General features: G+C 34.3%; 1 pseudogene; it reads left to right on the top strand.

The window, feature by feature from the left end:
- The window catches only part of LOC120200483, a 40984-nt pseudogene extending 24449 nt beyond the window's left edge, over positions 1-16535 (top strand).
- The last annotated feature ends 1186 nt before the right edge of the window (positions 16536-17721 follow it).

The raw sequence follows: 17721 nt of genomic DNA, 5'->3' as shown, positions 1-17721 counted from the left end.
TGGTAATTTTCTATAATGGAGTTAATGCACCCACGAGGATGATGCTAGATGCCTCGGCAAATGGGACATTACTTGATAAATCACATACGGAGGCATTCGACATTCTGGACAGGATTGCCAACAATGATTATCAATTCCCATCTTCAAGGCTTGGAATTGGGCAAAAATCAAATGAAGCATTCGAGTTAGACACTAAGGATTCTGTGTCCACCTAACTTGCTGCCATCGCCAACATGTTAAAGAATTTGCAAAGACCAAGTGAGGTGAAAGAAGTAAAGGCAGTCATTTCAGCATGTTTATTATGCCATGTCGATCAACATGAGAGCGAGTGCCCGACCAATAAAGAATCCATCAACTATGTAGGAAACTACAATCGAGACAACAATAATCCATATCCTAACTCATATAATCCTGGATGACGCCGACATCCAAACTTCACATAGGGAAATCAAGGAACCAGAAACACTAATCAACTCATTCGACAGAAGAATTTTAGTGACTCCCAAGGTTTTCAAACAAATATGCCATGGCATAGTTCTAACAAGGAAGGGCCATCTTCCTCTAACATAAGTTCTTTGGAGGCCATAATAAAAGAGTTTATAACAACCACGAAGACCATGCTGCAAGACCGTGTGACCTCCATAAAAAAATCAAGGAGCTTTGCTTCAAAACCATAGTTCATCTCTAAGGGCACTGGAGGGTTAAATTAGTCAAATTGCCGCGACATTACAATAACGTCAACCAGGTCATCTACCGAGTGACGCTGAAGTTACAAAACCTCGTGACAATAAGCAATGTAGTGTACTCACTCTACGGAGTGGCACCCCAAATTAATGTAGAACACAAGTTTAGGGAAAGATCAAAGAATGATTTACCCCCTGCAACTGTGTAAGCTGAGCATGAATTTCCAGAAGAGACGCAAGTGGAAGAGGATAAGGACAAGGGTTCATCGAGTAAAGCAACTGAGGGAGCAAACAAAAATACCGAGGAAAATGTTGTTCCCGCCCCTCCATTTAAGGAAGTCAGAGCCCCACCTCTTTTCCCACAAAGACTGAAGAAGCATAATGATGACATTCAATTCAAGAAATTTGTTGACATTCTGAACCAAGTTCACATCAATGTTCCTTTTCTTGAAGCTATGGAGTAAATGCCAACATATGCTAAATTCTTCAAAGAGATTGTTACAAAGAAAAGAAAAGCTGAGAAGTACGAGACAATTGCCATGACAAAAGAATATTACTTTGCCTTAAGCAAACTGCCACCAAAAAGACAAGATCCAGGCAGTTTTATTATTCCATGTTCAATAGGAGAAAATTATGTTGGGAAGGCACTATGTGACCTTGGCTCAAGCGTGAACTTAATGCCTAAGTCAATCTTCGTGAAGCTTGGAATAGGAAATGCAAGACCCACCTCTGTTATCTTGCAATTAGCTGACCGTTTCCATGTTTTCCCCGATGTGCGAGTCAAGGATGTCATTGTAAAGGTGGAAAAATTTATGTTTCGAGTAGACTTTCTTATACTGGATTGCGAGGTTGATGCCACTACACCCATAATCTTGGGGAAACCCTTCCTAGCTACTGGACGTATTTTAATCGACTGCGGGAAGGGTGAGCATACTATGAGAGTGGCCGACTAATGTGTCATTGTTAATGTTTTTCGTACTCTCAAGTACATGGATGAGGCTGAAGAATAACAGAGCATTTTTAAGTGGATTTATTGATAGTAAGAGAAACTGATAAATTTTACCATGACAATTTTATTCAGTTGGAAAATTATGAGAGGCTATTTGAAGAAGAAAGAGCCGAAGAGCCCGATGACTTTTCTTTGGAGGAGCAGCAAGCTTTCTCATAGCAAGCCCAGGTACACATTTTAAACCTCTTGATTTTGATGAGTTTGTTCCTCCTAAGCCCTCCTTACAGTATGCACCTATCGTAGAGTTAAAGAATTTGCCACAACATCTTAAATATGCTTATCTAGGTAGTAATGAAGCTTTACCTATTATTATTTCCTCTTTCTTGACTCCTAACCAAGAATGTAGTTTGTTAAGAGTTTTGACACATCCAAAGAAAGCGTTAGGATGAACTATGGCGAATCTGAAGGGAATAAGTCCCACTATTTGCATGCACAAAATCTTGCTGGAAGAATGTCATGGCGCAAATCCATAGAACCACAAAGAGGATTAAACCCAATCATGAAACAAGTCGTGATGAAAGAAATTCTCAAATGGCTTGAGACTGGAGTGATTTACCCCATATCTAATAGTTCTTGGGTGAGTCCTGTCCAATGTGTGCCAAATAAGGAAAGCACGACCGTGATGACTAGTGAAGACAATGAGTTGTTATAAACATACACTATCACCGGGTGACGGATATGCATGGACTACTGCAAACTCAACAAGGCCACTAAGAAGGACCACTTCCCTTTTCCCTTCATCGATCAAATGCTGGACCGACTGGCTGGCAAGGCATATTATTGTTTCTTGGATGAATACTCAGGTTATAATCAAATTTCCATTACACCAGAGAATACTACGTTCACATGTCCCTATGGCACTTATGCCTTCCTAAGGATGCCTTTTGGACACTGTAATGCATGTCAACCTTTTAGCGATGCATGCAAGCCATATTTTTTGACGTGGTTGAGGTTTTTATAGAAATCTTTATGGATGACTTATCTGTTTCTGGAAATGACTTTGAGAAATGCCTTGGAAATCTAGCAAAGGTACTCAAGCAATGTGAGGAGGTCGATCTCGTGCTGAATTAGGAAAAGTATCACTTCATGGTGACCAAAAGCATTGTTCTAGGCCATAAGATCTCTCAGAAGGGCATTAAATTGGACAAAGCCAAAATCAAGGTGATAGAGAAAGCTACCACACCAACTTCTATCAAGGGAATTAGGAGTTTTCTTGGACATGCTGGTTTTATAGAATATTCATCAAGGACTTCTCTACAATATCCAAGCCCTTATGCACCCTGCTTCAACAAAATCAACCATATCGTGTTCGATAAAAATAGCCATGGCATATTCACCAAGCTGAAAAAAATACTTATCTCTACACCCATCGTGGTCCCCCCGATTGGATGTCACAATTCAAGCTGATGTATGATGTGAACAATTTTTCTATGGGAGTTGTGCTTGGCCAACGTAGAGGTAAAATTTTCCATGTTATATATTATCCTAGTCGTACCTTAAAAGAAGCACAATTGAACTATACTATAACTAAGAAGGAATCACTTATCGTGGTATTTGTATTTGACAAGTTTATGCCATACTTGATAGGCACCAAATTCATTGTTCACACTGATCACTCAACTATAAAATACTTAGTGAATAAGAAAGATGCAAGCCTAGACTCATTAGGTGGATATTACTACTGTAAGAATTTGACTTAGAGGTAATAGATAGGAAATGTACTGAAAACTAGGTTACTGATCATTTATCTAGGCTAGAAAACAATTCTGAATGCCATGACATTTCAAATATTCAAGAAGAATTCCCTGATGAGAAAATTTTATATGTCACGACAATTTCGTGGTAGGCTGACATCTTCAATTTTCTTGTTAGTGGTATTTTTCCTTATGAATTGAACAACCAGGGAATGAAGAAGTTCAAGCATAATCCCAAGTTCTACTTCTGGGATGAGCCACACTTATTCAAAGAATGCACCAATCAAATAATTCGACGTTGTGTCCCTAAGGAGGAACAAAGAGACATTCTATACCATTGCCACAGAGCCCCCTGTGGAGGACATTTCAAAGGTGTGAGAACTGCTGTTAAGGTCCTCCAATCAGGATTTTATTGGTCGTCACTACTTAAGGATGCTCACGAGTTTTGCAAAGTGTGTGATAGATGCCAGCGCACTGGGAACATTTCTAGACGACACGAAATGCCATTGCAAAATAATCTGGAGATCGAGCTATTTTGACGTATGGGACATTGACTTTATGGGACAGTTCCCATCTTCTTTTGGAGACTTGTATATTTTACTTGCTCTGGACTACATATATAAGTGAGTTGAAGCTATTTCCACACCGAGGAATGACTCTAAAACTATGCTCAAGTTCCTTCACAAGAACATCTTTACCCACTTTGGAGCACAAATAGCCATCATCAGTGACGAGGGTACTCATTTTGATAACAAGCTAATTGCCAAGGAATTACAAAAAAATGCAGTACGACATAAAATTGCTACAGTATATCACCCACAAATTGCCTTCACAAGAACATCTTTACCCACTTTGGAGCACAAATAGCCATCATCAGTGACAGGGTACTCATTTTGATAACAAGCTAATTGCCAAGGAATTACAAAAAAATGCAGTACGACATAAAATTGCTACAGTATATCACCCACAAATTGGAAGATCAAGCAAATCTTAGAGAAGGTGGTGAATCCTAGAAGGAAGGACTGGTCCTCAAAGTTTGACGAAGTGCTATGGTCTTATCAGACGTCATTAAAAACACCTTTGGGAATGCCACCTTCCAATATGGTATATGGAAAAGCATGCCAGCTACCTGTGGAGTTAGAGCATAAGACCTTTTGGGTGATCAAGAAGCTGAACTTTGACGCTAAACTAGTTGAAGAGCGAAGATTACTCGATCTGAATGAAATAGAAGAATTTCGAGCACAAGCATATGAAAATGCCAAGCTTTAGAAAGAAAAAACCAATAAGTGGTATGATCGAATGCTTTTGCCAAGGCATTTTCATATTGGCCAGTAAGTGCTCCTGTTTAACTCGAGGCTGAAGCTCTTTCCTGTAAAACTGAAGTCACGATGGTCCAAACCTTTTTACTTTTTGAAATTTTTAGTTTTTCTATAGGGTTTGTTTTAATTATTTTTTTCTTTTTCCCCAACTAACAACCCATCCACACGTTAAATAACCCCTTTTTTACCATTTCACACTATTTTCATCCTTTTTGCTATCTCACTTAGTCTTAATCTTTTCTTTTTTCCCCTCCTTAACACCAAACAACATAGCCAAAAAGCTTTAAACTTTTTCATATTTTCTTTGTTTTTTCAACTACACCATGGTGCAGTCACGCCCCTCAAGCATGGCTCCATCATCTCTATTGTGTTTTGTTGATGAAGTGACACAAGAAAGGTTTCAAAGCCTAAAAAATCACTGGGTTTTCTTTGAGTTAGGCTTCATTTTCTTCGACGATGAAGATGCGGACCTCGGTAATGATGTCATGGACATCGTTCACCAACACTAGTGGAAAACATTTGTCAAGCATCCGGAGAATGTGAATGCCTTTCTGGTGAAGGAATTTTATGACAACTTAACCGACCCAAATCAACATGCCGTGGTGGTTTGTTGTATTTCTATTTGCTTTACCTCTTCGGCTATTAACTGTTATTTTAACTTACAAGATATTGTTGATAACCACACCACTTTCATAAAAGAGACGGATATTGAGACTTACCATTGGATTCTGGAAGACCTCTGTTTTTCAAACACATAGTTGAATGACCAACAAGTTAGCAGACAAACGGTGGATCGCGAGAGGATACAACTGAGGGATAAGTTGTGGAATGAAGCACAAGCTTCTCCCTACTGCCCACAACACCACAGTCTCACTACAGAGGATGCTTCTGTTGCACTCTATTTTAATAGAGCATTCAATTAACATAGGCAAGATAATATTGGAACAAGTTCATACTTTTGGAGTGACCTTCTAGTACCTTGGTATTTCCAAACCTCTTTACGACTCTCTACCTTAAGAAAAAGGTGCCCGAGGAGTAGTTTGATGAGATATTGCCAGGGCTATCTGGTATTACAAAGGTTAAGCTTCATATGTTACTTGGATCCAAGGAAAATGAGGGAAAAGAAAAAGAGGAGAACACTTCCCGTGATGAAGCAACCCAAGATGCCAGGACAAAACTAGATGCCCTAGAGGAGGTCACTAAGAGAACCCAAGAGGACGTAGAACAACTGACTGGCAATATGATGACCTTATTTGCTTAAGTAAAGTGCTAAGATGAGTTTATCGCGAATGTTTTCATGGAGATTCTCCTGCACATTAATGTTGATATCTTTGTCTTCCCTGATTCGCTCTTGCAACTATCTAAGAATATCGAGGCATCAGAAGATGCTCACCAACCCACTGATGAGTAGGAACCAGCTGATCCTGATCCATTTCACTCTGTGCCACTAACTGAATGTCGAGAAGACGAGCTCTAGCTTTCAACCATACCAGCACCCCCGCAACCCATAGAGCCACTTGAGAATGAACAATCAGAATTGTCACAGCAAATTCCTCTGCGATATAGTAGACACTGATTGAAGAAGGTGTCTAGGGGGTGAGGAGCCACAATTATCCCCGGTCCCAGAAGGCCATAGGACCCCCTATTGCACCAACATCAGATTCTAAACATTCCAGCCCCACACAATTGCGCAAGCATCCACGTCGCACGACCGTTACACCACCACCAACATAAAGTCAAAGTACCTTGCATTACATTGCATTGCATAGCATGTAGTCTAGTTTTACCTTAGTTTTTATTTAGCATTGAGGACAATGCTTCTCTCAAGTTTGGGGGAGGTAGAGTATCTCAAATCATTGCATTATAGTATTAGTATAATTAATATAACATGATATTAGTAAGTGTTTGAATTAGTTTTATGGAATAAATTAAGGATGACTGATGACGATGAACTCTTTAGCACTAGAATTGAATGTACATAACTGTCGAGGATGATAGAACCAACTCTAGGACTTGCTTCTTTGAAACCTTTGGATACATGATTGTATGTTTTCCATGTTTAAGGAACTTAGAATTTTTTATAAGATAACTCTTGCATGCCTTTGCATAAAGCTTTGATAATGAATGATGAAAACCCCGCATAAAAATGAATAAAATTGAGAATAAATGCTTTGGCATATCTGTAGAGGGACACTCCGCTATGCCACAACATTACCTGGAAACTGCATTTAAATAAATGGCAACCACGGCATATGAGTGAATGAAAGTAGTCACGGGATGACTCTACCTGACTAGCTCTGGGTGTAAGGTATGCTCCCTTTCACCTTGAGTGTAGGATGGTAGGTGTGATGGGATGACTCCCCTCGTAACAGTAAAAAAAAACAATGTGAGAGTAAACCTTGTAAATTTCGTGGCAAAACAATAGATGTTACTTAGAATTTTCTAGATTTGTTAAGCATGGACTTGATACACACGCACACACTCACACACTCACACAAAGGATCCTTTTCCCAAGGGACATTACTTGATTTCTCAAACTAGTCTAGTGTGTTAAAGCCAACTATTCTGAGGGCTGAAATTTTATGTAACACCTATCTTTCATATACCTTTTCGTATATGAGATATGGATGTCACCTTATTTTTGAAATAGTGTTGTATTTTGAAAACCCTTAAAAGTTTGTTTCAAAATTAAAATTAAAACATTTTAGCACAATGATGAAATAATCATCGAAATATACTACCAAAATGTTCACTTTATATACATTACAGAGAATTTTTATTTAAATTTGATTACATGCCAACAATTGTTCAAAATAAACATGATTATCCTATCGTAACTAATGAGAGTCAACCTTAACAGATGATATATGCTGTTACTGCTGCACTCCTTATTTAATTTGTCTCCGTTTTTACCTACGCGTGGAAACAACACACGCTAAATATTTACTTAGTAACACATGATATTGTAAAGTAACCTTTGTGTATACATAGGTATGTCATATTTATTTAGTTCGTACTAAATCCTATATTCTTTAACGATCCTATAATCCTCCTAATTTAAACCGTATTTCATTCACAATTATCTTAATTATTTTTAGTATGCCTAGAATACATATCTTCCTTTATATTTAAATCATATCTGCCTTTCACCTAACTGGCATGATTGACAACTTTCTGTCAAATGCAAAGTTAGGCCATAATCTTGTATTTTAGAACAGTTTCTACTATAATAATTATTCATACTATCAATGAACTCTCTCAACTCATTATAAAACTCTATAGTTTACATTGGTAGTGCTAATACCATCATTTCTTAAGCCTTACTATAATTTAGGTGAGTTGCATACCCAATACAAAAATTCACCTAATTATTATGAACTTCTTATATTTGTACATATATTTCAAATACGAAAATTCATACACTTAGTATGAATTTATTAACTTTTTGCACACAAAGTGCCCAATATGGAAATTCATACACTTAGTATAAACTTCTTAATTTTTTTCACACAAAGTGCCCAATACGGAAATTCATACACTTAGTATGAATTTCTTAACTTTTTGCACACAAAGTGCTCAATATGGAAATTCATACACATAGTATGAATTTCTTAACTTTTTGCACACTTAGTGCCAATTGGTAATCACCATAAATACATCAATAATTCATATAACTATGACTATCATAGCATATACGTACATAATTAAATGCACTCACCTGGATTATCTCGCTATTATATCCAAAATGCAAGGTTGATTACTCTGATAATTTTCCTTTGCCTTTAGTTTTGCTTGACCGAGGAGCTTGATTTCGATCTACTCAAGCATCCAACAAAGACATGTATAATATCAATTGTTAGTATATTTCCTAACAATTATACTTAAATGTTACTTAAGAGTACATATTTTTAACTTTCTATAACAATATCAACATATTTTCAACATTTCTGGCTCAATAGTATTGATTCCCGCACCATGGTATCGATACTCTATTACGATATCGATACAAATTTTTGCATTCTGTGTTCAATGGTATCAATACCATCCTCATGGTATCGATACTCCCTTCTTGGTATCGATACCACTTGAATCGATATCGATACTACTCAATAGACTATACTGATTTTAATCTTATAATATTGGTATTGTTCTATCAGTATCGATACCCGTGCCCAGAATTTCCAGTTTTCAACCCGATTATCATCTAAATTGGGTCAAATTTCATTATGATTACACCATACAATACTATTAAACTCTTCTTTATCTATTCATGCTAACTTTCCTTCATTTGGTTTCTTAAAACATCTAAAATCTTCCAAGAACATTAAATTCTAAGAATCACACTACTTTTTTAATATGTTCTTAATCATAACCAATGGTTGCAATCTTTTGTTTACCTCTTTGAGAAGTCAAATCTACCAATATACATCCATAAACACTCATATATTAACATATCATTTCGAAACCCATTTTCTTAAATCTATAATATTTTATCCATAACTTGGTTTTAATCCTATTTAACCCTCTCTTTAGCTTACATATCACTTAAAGTTGTAAAAACAAACCATATTCGAAAGGAAAAACTGATTAATTAAAGTTTACCTTTAGCTATGGAGGGTAATTCTTGCACGGGAAGAAGAAGAAAAAGAGAAGAGATAAGTCTCTTTGTTTCTACTTTCCCCTTTTCTTCCTAAAATCCCTAATAAGGATAAATTTTAAATTAATTTCTCCTTAAAAGACTAAAATACCCTCTATATTCATCTATTGCTACAATTTAATCCAAAACACTATTTCAAATCATTTTCTTATTTTTACCATATATTCAAATAAGTCTTTAAATTTCAAATCATTTCAATATAGTCATTGACATGATATTTGGGGTATTACAATTCTCTCCCTAAAAAAAATCATCCTCAAATTTAATGACTTTACGTGTTTACCACAATACTTCAACTAGAGGAATCATTTTGTTTACACGATTTCTGGATTTCTCTAATCCGTATATGTATTGGTTCTTTTTCATAATTCAATTCTAATCGAATCTCTATTTTTCCCCAAAGTAAGAACAAGCAATGGATTTGATTGGTCATTAATAAGTAATGACACATGAAAACATTATAGGTCTTGTCCATTTTAGAAGACAAAAGCTAAATGAAAAAATCTATTAAGGATCAATAATTCTCAAACTCAGTACCAACCGCAATACTTACTTCCAAAGCGACACTTTCATAAAACTTTACCACTTTCTTGTTACTCAATCACTTTTCTCTTTAGATACGCATAAGACTTTTATAATTAACACAACTGTAGTACTACTGAATATAAAAATTATAACGTCAAATCTTTTAAGACATTCGACTATGGCCTACTCTAAATCATGCATAGATAATTCCTCTTGTGAGTCTTTAACTTTATTGAGGCATATGCCACCACCTTACTTTTGTGCAAAAGCACACTTCCTAAACCGTTGATAGATGCATTAGTATAAACCACATAATCTATACCCAACCCAAGTTGTATAAACCATATAATCTAACGTCGAAAAGTTTTTCACTAACCTTCAATAGTAAACCCAACGAAATCCGAACTTCATGATTATTCTTTGGGAGTTTCCAGTTTACTACAACATGAGTTTTTCTTAAGATCTCCTCTTATACCTTATATCAAAACAACATGGCCACATGAAACCATCTCTGCTAACCAAAGTTTCACATTTGAATATTTTGGCAAACTAGTTATTCTCTCGAAGAGTTTTTATTTAACTGTCAAAATCTATGTATAACCACATAGGTTTATATTTCTTTTCGCTAATAACACACATACTTCCCAAGATGAAATACTCGAGTTGATAAAACTTTGATCAATCAACTCTTATAATTGAGTCTCTAATTCTGTTGACTCCCTTAAGTCATTTAATACTATATCATAGAAACATGTTCAATACCTTAATAACCATTAACCTTGAATTCCACCTTTCGATATGGAGGTAACTCAATCAATTTACCTGAAAAGACATATATAAATTCCTAATTTTTGTGAAATTCTCAAACAATTTCTAATTAATTACTTGAGTATCTATCACATTAACCATAAAGATATATATATATATATATGACATCATTTTCTTCATAATGATTTTTGATATCACCTTGAATGATGATTTTAATTTCTCACTAAAACTATAATTTCCATACCCTCTGAATCTTTCTGAATTATTCGTCTTTGGAGACAAACAACTTATTTTCAATATAATTTTAAATCATCTAATGAAAAATTCATCAGATACACCGGGAACATAACCCCGAGAATATTTACTAAATGTTTACTACATGTTTAACTCATACTTGCAACATGACCCATTAGGGTTTATCGCTATCATATCACTCGAGATTAAATTAAATAGAATAATTTTATTTTAAAATCTTTCATTTCCTTCTTGAGGAAATCCATGTAACTTTCTAGATCCATTTAAAATATTCTCGAGCAATTGAAACATTTTCTCTCTCAACTATAAAAGTATAATTATCAACATCATTAAATAAGAAGACTTGGCAACTTTACAATAATAACCTCATAGCAGTTAATGCTAAAAGTACACTAGTAACCAAATTTAATCTTATAAACAGTTCAAACTTTTTATTAGATTCCTTCAATGCAAAAGCATCGTTAAACGTTGGGGCATTCCTTTAACAGAATGGAGGAAAATTCCTATAAGCTTCTACTATTCTACGTCATGATACTAAAATCATGTCGAATTCTCTAGGGTCAATTTTGATCTCGACCTTCTTTTCAATATCATCTACTTTCTTACCTTTGTCCTTAGCTTCCGACATCTATTAGGACATACCTAAGAATAACAATAAAGCTAATAAGGAGTGACATTAATCGTCCTCTAATTAACACCATATCAGTAACTTTGATATTCTTAATGGCATGTAATCCTTTTTACATTAAAATACATTCAATTTCGGCTGAGAATCGACAAAACCTATAGCTCTGATACCAATAAATGTAACACCCATCTTCAGTATACCTTTTTATATACGAGCTATAGATGTCACCTTACTTTTAAAATAATTTTGTCTTTTGAAAACCCTTAAAAAATTGTTTTAAAATTTAAATTAAAATATTTTAGCACAATGATGAAACAATCATTGAAATATACTATCAAAATATTCACTTTATATAAATTACAAAGCATTTTTCTTTAAATTTGATTACATGCCAGTAATTGTTCAAAATAATCATGATTATCCTACTGTTACTGATAAGAATCAACCTTAACAGATGATATATGTTGCTATTGCTGCACTCCTTATTTAATTTGTCTCCATTTTTACCTAGCTGGAAATAACACACGTTAAGTATTTACTTAGTGAGACATGATATTGTAAAGTAACCTTTGTGTATACATAAGTAGGTCATATTTATTTAGTTCATACTAAATCGTATATTCTTTAAGGATCCTATAATCATCCTTTATATTTTTCTTTTCCGTTTATCTCTTTATTCATTATTCTTTATTTTCATTGATATTATCCATTCATATTTATAATGCATCATTATGCTTTTTCATTTATAACATCTTTTTATATCGATAATGCACCCATATGCATTTCAATTACGGCATCCTTTCATGCCTTTTATACAACGTTATGCATTGTTATACATCTAGTCTTTTACTTAAAGGAATTCAACCATTCATTTAACTGGTAGGATTGACACCTTTCTGTCAAGTGCACAACTAGGCCATAATTTTTTTACTCAACGGTATTTAATAGTTCATCAAACTGGCATCATTGACACCTTCCTGCCAAACGCACAGTCAGGCCTAAAAGGTACTTAGCCTTTCATCTAACTGGCATGATTGACACCTTTCTGTCAAATGAATAGTTAGGCCTCAAAGGCACTTATCCTTTCATCTAACTGGCATGATTGCCACCTTTATGTCAAATGCGCAGTTAGGCCTCAAAGGCACTTAGCCTTTCATCTAACTGGCATGGTTGACACTGTTCTGTCAAATGTACAGTTAGGTCTCAAAGGCATTTAGCCTTTCATCTAAATAGCATGATTGACACCTTTTTTTCAAATGCACAGTTAGGCCTCAAAGGCACTTATCCTTTCATCTAACTAGCATGATTGACACATTTCCGTCAAATGCACAATTAGGCCTTAAAGGCACTTAGTCTTTCATCTAACTGGCCTGATTGACACCTTTTTTTTAAATGCACAGTTAGGTCTCAAAGGCACTTATCCTTTCATCTAATAGGCATGATTGACACCTTTTTGTCAAATGCACAGTTAGGCCTCAAAAGAACTTAGCCTTTCATCTAACTGGCATGATTGACACATTTCTATCAAATGCACAGTTAGGCCATAATCTTGTATTTTAGACTAGTTTCTACTATAATAATTATTCATAATATCAATGAACTCTCTCAACTCATTATAAAATCTATTGTTTACATTGGTAGTGCTAATACTGTCATTTCTTACCCCTTACTATAATTTAGGTGATTTGTATACCCATTACTAATACGTAAATTTGCCTAATCATTATGAACTTTTTGTATTTGTACATATTTATTTGTACATATATTTCCCATACATAAATTCACCTAATTATTATGAACTTCTTATATTTGTAGATATATTTCTCATACAGATATTCATACACTTAATATGAACTTCTTAATTTGTTGCACACAAAGTGCCCAATATGGAAATTCATACAGTTAGTATGAACTTCTTAACTTTTTGAACACAAAGTGCCCAATGCAGAAATTCATACACTTAGTATGAATATCTTAACTTTTTGCACACAAAATGCCCAATACGGAAATTCATACACTTAGAATGAATTTCTTAACTTTTTGCACACTTAGTGTTATTTGGTAATCACCATACATACATCAATAATTCCTACAACTATTACTATCATAGCATATGCGTACATAATTAAATGCACTCACCTGGATTGTATCGCTATTTTATAAAAAATACAAGGTTGATTACTCCGATACTTTGTATTTGCCTTTAGTTTTGCTTGACTCAGGAGCTTGATTTTGATCTAGTCAAGCATCCAACAAAGACACGTACAATATCAATTGTTAGTATATTTACTAACAATTATAATTAAATGTTACTCAAGAGTACATATTATTAACTTTCTATAACAATATCAGCCTATTTTTAACATTTTTGGCTCAATAGTATCGATACTCCCACCTTGGAATTGATACTACTATACTATGGTATCGATACTCTATTACGGTACTGATACCATTTTTGCATTTTGTGTTCAATGGTATCGATACCATCCTCATGGTATCAATACTCCCCTCTTGGTATTGATACCACTTAAATCGGTATCAATACTACTCAACAGACTATACTGATTTTAAGCTTATAATATCTGTATAGTTTTATCAGTACCGATACTCGTGCCCATAATTTGCAATTTTCAACCCAATTATCACCCAAATGGGGTCAAATTTGTTATGATTACACCATACAATACTATTAAACTCTTCTTTATCTATTCTTACTAACTTTCCTTCATTTAGTTTCTTAAAACATCTAAAATCTTCCAAGAACATTCAATTCTAAGAATCACACTACTTTTTCTAATATGTTCTTAATCCTATCCAATGCTTCCAATCTCTCATTTTCCTCTTTGACAAGTCAAATTTACTAATAGACATCCATAAACACTAATATATTAACATATCATTTCAAAACCAATTTTAGTAAATCTCTAATATTTCATCCATATCTTGGTTTTAATCTTATTTAACCCTCCATTTAGCTTACATATCGCTTAAAGTTGTAAAAACAACCCATTATCGAAAGGAAAAACTGATAATTGAAGTTTACCTTTGGCTATGGAGGGTAGTTCTTGCATGGAAAGAAGAAAAAAAAAAGGAGAAGAAATAACTCTATTTGTTTCTACTTTCTCCTTTTCTTCCTAAAATCAATAATAAGGATAAATATTAAATTCATTTCTCCTTAAAAGTCTGAAATACCTTCTATATTCATCTATTGCTACAATTTAATCCAAAACACTATTTCAAATCATGTTCTTATCTTTTAATATTTATTCAAATAAGTGTTCAAATTTCAAATCTTTTTAATATGGTCCCTGACCTGATATTTGGGATATTACATTTGATCCCATATTACTAGCTTGAACCTGAACTTGCCATGGTATTTTTATTTTGCTTAATAGTATCCATTGCTCGAGGACAAGCAATAACTTAAGTTTGGGGGTGTGATAACTCTGTAAAAAGGTCATATTTAGGGTATTTTCACTTAAGATATTGACTATCTAAGAGCTCATATAGGACCATATAGATGCATTTAGTAGCATATAGTTGCATCTTGTGGAAATATGTTTTGTAATGGCATTTTATTTTGTAAGCGGTGTTGTGTTATGGGGAAGGTGTTTTGTTTGATATACATGATTTGGGAGCAGGGATAAGAGAAAGGGAATTGTAGTGACATGATGAGATTGTTAAGCAGAATGTAAATGCCAAATCGAACGACGTTTTGGAAGTGAACCAGACAAAAGAAGATATTTTTATGAGCCAACTATATTTGTCTTCACGAGCCCTCAACCGCCAGTAACCTAGTAGGAGAAATCTGCCACCTAAGTTGCCTAATTTTGTTAGGACCACACCCAATTGCAATCTACCCAGGACGGGACCACACCCAACTACCCTGGAGGGGACCACTACTGCATCTGCCTCACCCCTCACGTGAAAGGAGCCTGATTAGGGTATCCTAGGAATTTTAACACAAATTCCTATGTTTATTCTCCCCTATAAATAGGAGAAGAAGCCACCATGAGAAAGAGCCTTTACACACAACGGCTTGAGCTCATTTTCAGAGAGAAAAATGTCTCTCATTTTTTCTTTAATTGTCTTTGTCATGGAATTCCTCCATTAACAAGCTAGAGGGAGTGGCCATATATAGTAGTCACAATTCGCGAACACCTCCCCCAGAGAACACGACCCTGAAAATGGCCTCAATGATAGCAATATTTGTAACAACCTTCTTATAACTCTATTATGGTTACTTAGGATTTACAGTATTTGGCAATAACAAACCTAGGAATCTCCTCACAAGATTTGGATTCTTTGATCCCTACAGGCTCATTGACTTTGCTAATGCTTGCATTGTTCTTCATCTGGTGGGAGGATATCAGGTATGTCACCCTACATTGAATATTCATCAAATTTTGGAACATTATTGACAATATTGATCTATGTTATCAGAATATGAATGTATAATCGTATATCATGTCTCAATACGAGTCAAAAACAAAAGCATGACATAATATTTAAAGAAAAATGAATGAGTTAGAACAACATAGATAGTATTACAATCATGTTAAGAGCACCCATTGTTTGTATCTTTTTCGTTGCAAATATTTAGTCAACCAATGTTTGCATTTGTGGAGAGATGGTTTATCAGCAAGTTCCCAAGCAGTGGATTTGTGAATAACCTGTACGCAGTCCAATTCCCATTGTTGCCTTTATTTCAAATGTATCCTTTCAAGATGTGCTTTTGGACAACCTATGTTGCATCGACAACTGTGATTGCGATGATCTTCCCCTACCTCAACCAATCACTAGGAGTGTTGGAAGCATTGAACTTTTGGCCTTTGGTCATATATTTCCATGTGGAGATGTACATCGTGTAGAAGAAAATATAGCATTTGTCCTGAAAATGGATTATTCTTAGGACTTCTAGCTTCTTTTGCTTTCTTGTCATAATTGTGGGACTGATAGGATCGATTCAGGGGATTGTTAGTGCAAAACTAGGATAAGAGTTCATTCTGTTTGCACTTGTATTTAAATTATATATTTTTTACTTTAGGTATTTGGACTTTTTTAATCAAAATAAGTGCCTATTGTCTTATTGTATTATCATTTTAAGGGTAAACTACATGTTTGGTAACTGAACTTTTCTATCTCTCTTATTTCACTTATCATACTATCAATTTTTCAATTTACTTATTGAACTTTATAGATTGATTTTTTGTCACTCAATCATTAAATAATTAACGACATTAGGACATAGCCATATTTTAATCAAAACAACGTCGTTTTAGTCTAAAATTTATTCTTTCAATAATTCAAGATGACGTCGTTTTGATGTAAGTTCTCATGTTATAGCGTTGTTTATTTATTTAATGACGAAGTGACAAAAATCAATCTATAAAGTTTAGTGAATAAATTGAAAAAAAATAAAGTAGAATTTATGAAAGAGGAGACAAAATAAAGTTCATTTACGAAACATGTAATGTACCCTCATTTTAATGTTTATCTATAACATTAAAAATTCATCATCCAATAAATATATAACACATGATCTAATTAAAAAAAACATAAAATCATTTATTTTCAGAACCAAAGTTTTAAATCTTTATCCTTATTTCTTAGATTTCTGATTCTTTTATCCTCACACTCCTAATAATCTATTCTCCCCCTTATCTTCACACCAAATGCTTAAATCCCTTTAAATTTCACTCTGGCTTTCATCATTCATCGCTCACTAGTTCACATCGTTGTCGAAGGGACCACAAGATGTTATGGCAATGAATGATCTTGGCGATGAGTGCTCTTTTCCTCTTAAATGCATACTCAAAAGACACATTCTATTCGTTCAAATCATCTTGTTGTTTAACACCCCACACGCTAAACAAATACTCTAAAAAATTAGAGGAAGAAAAAAAATAAATGAAAGATAATACTTGATTTATTATGGTGTGATTTAAAAAACTAGCATGACACTTTCTTATATAAGCATGAGAATACTTAACATTAGCAACAACTAAATCTTAAAACTTACAAACATTAATAAAAATATAATAAATAAATAAATGTAAATATGTTGGTGTTGATATTTCAACACTCCCCCTCAAAACTAACTTTCGTGTTGAGTTGAAGACAAACATATTCGAGCTTATTGACACCCAAGACTTTCATGAATAGGTCTGTCACATTGTTATA

This window comes from Hibiscus syriacus, unplaced genomic scaffold (genome assembly GCF_006381635.1).
Source record: "Hibiscus syriacus cultivar Baekdansim isolate YM2019G1 unplaced genomic scaffold, ASM638163v2 tig00005974_pilon, whole genome shotgun sequence".
In the NCBI taxonomy this organism is placed as follows: Eukaryota; Viridiplantae; Streptophyta; class Magnoliopsida; order Malvales; family Malvaceae; genus Hibiscus; species Hibiscus syriacus.
The sequence above is the reverse complement of the archived record's forward strand: the minus strand, read 5'-3'. Positions and strand labels throughout refer to the sequence as shown.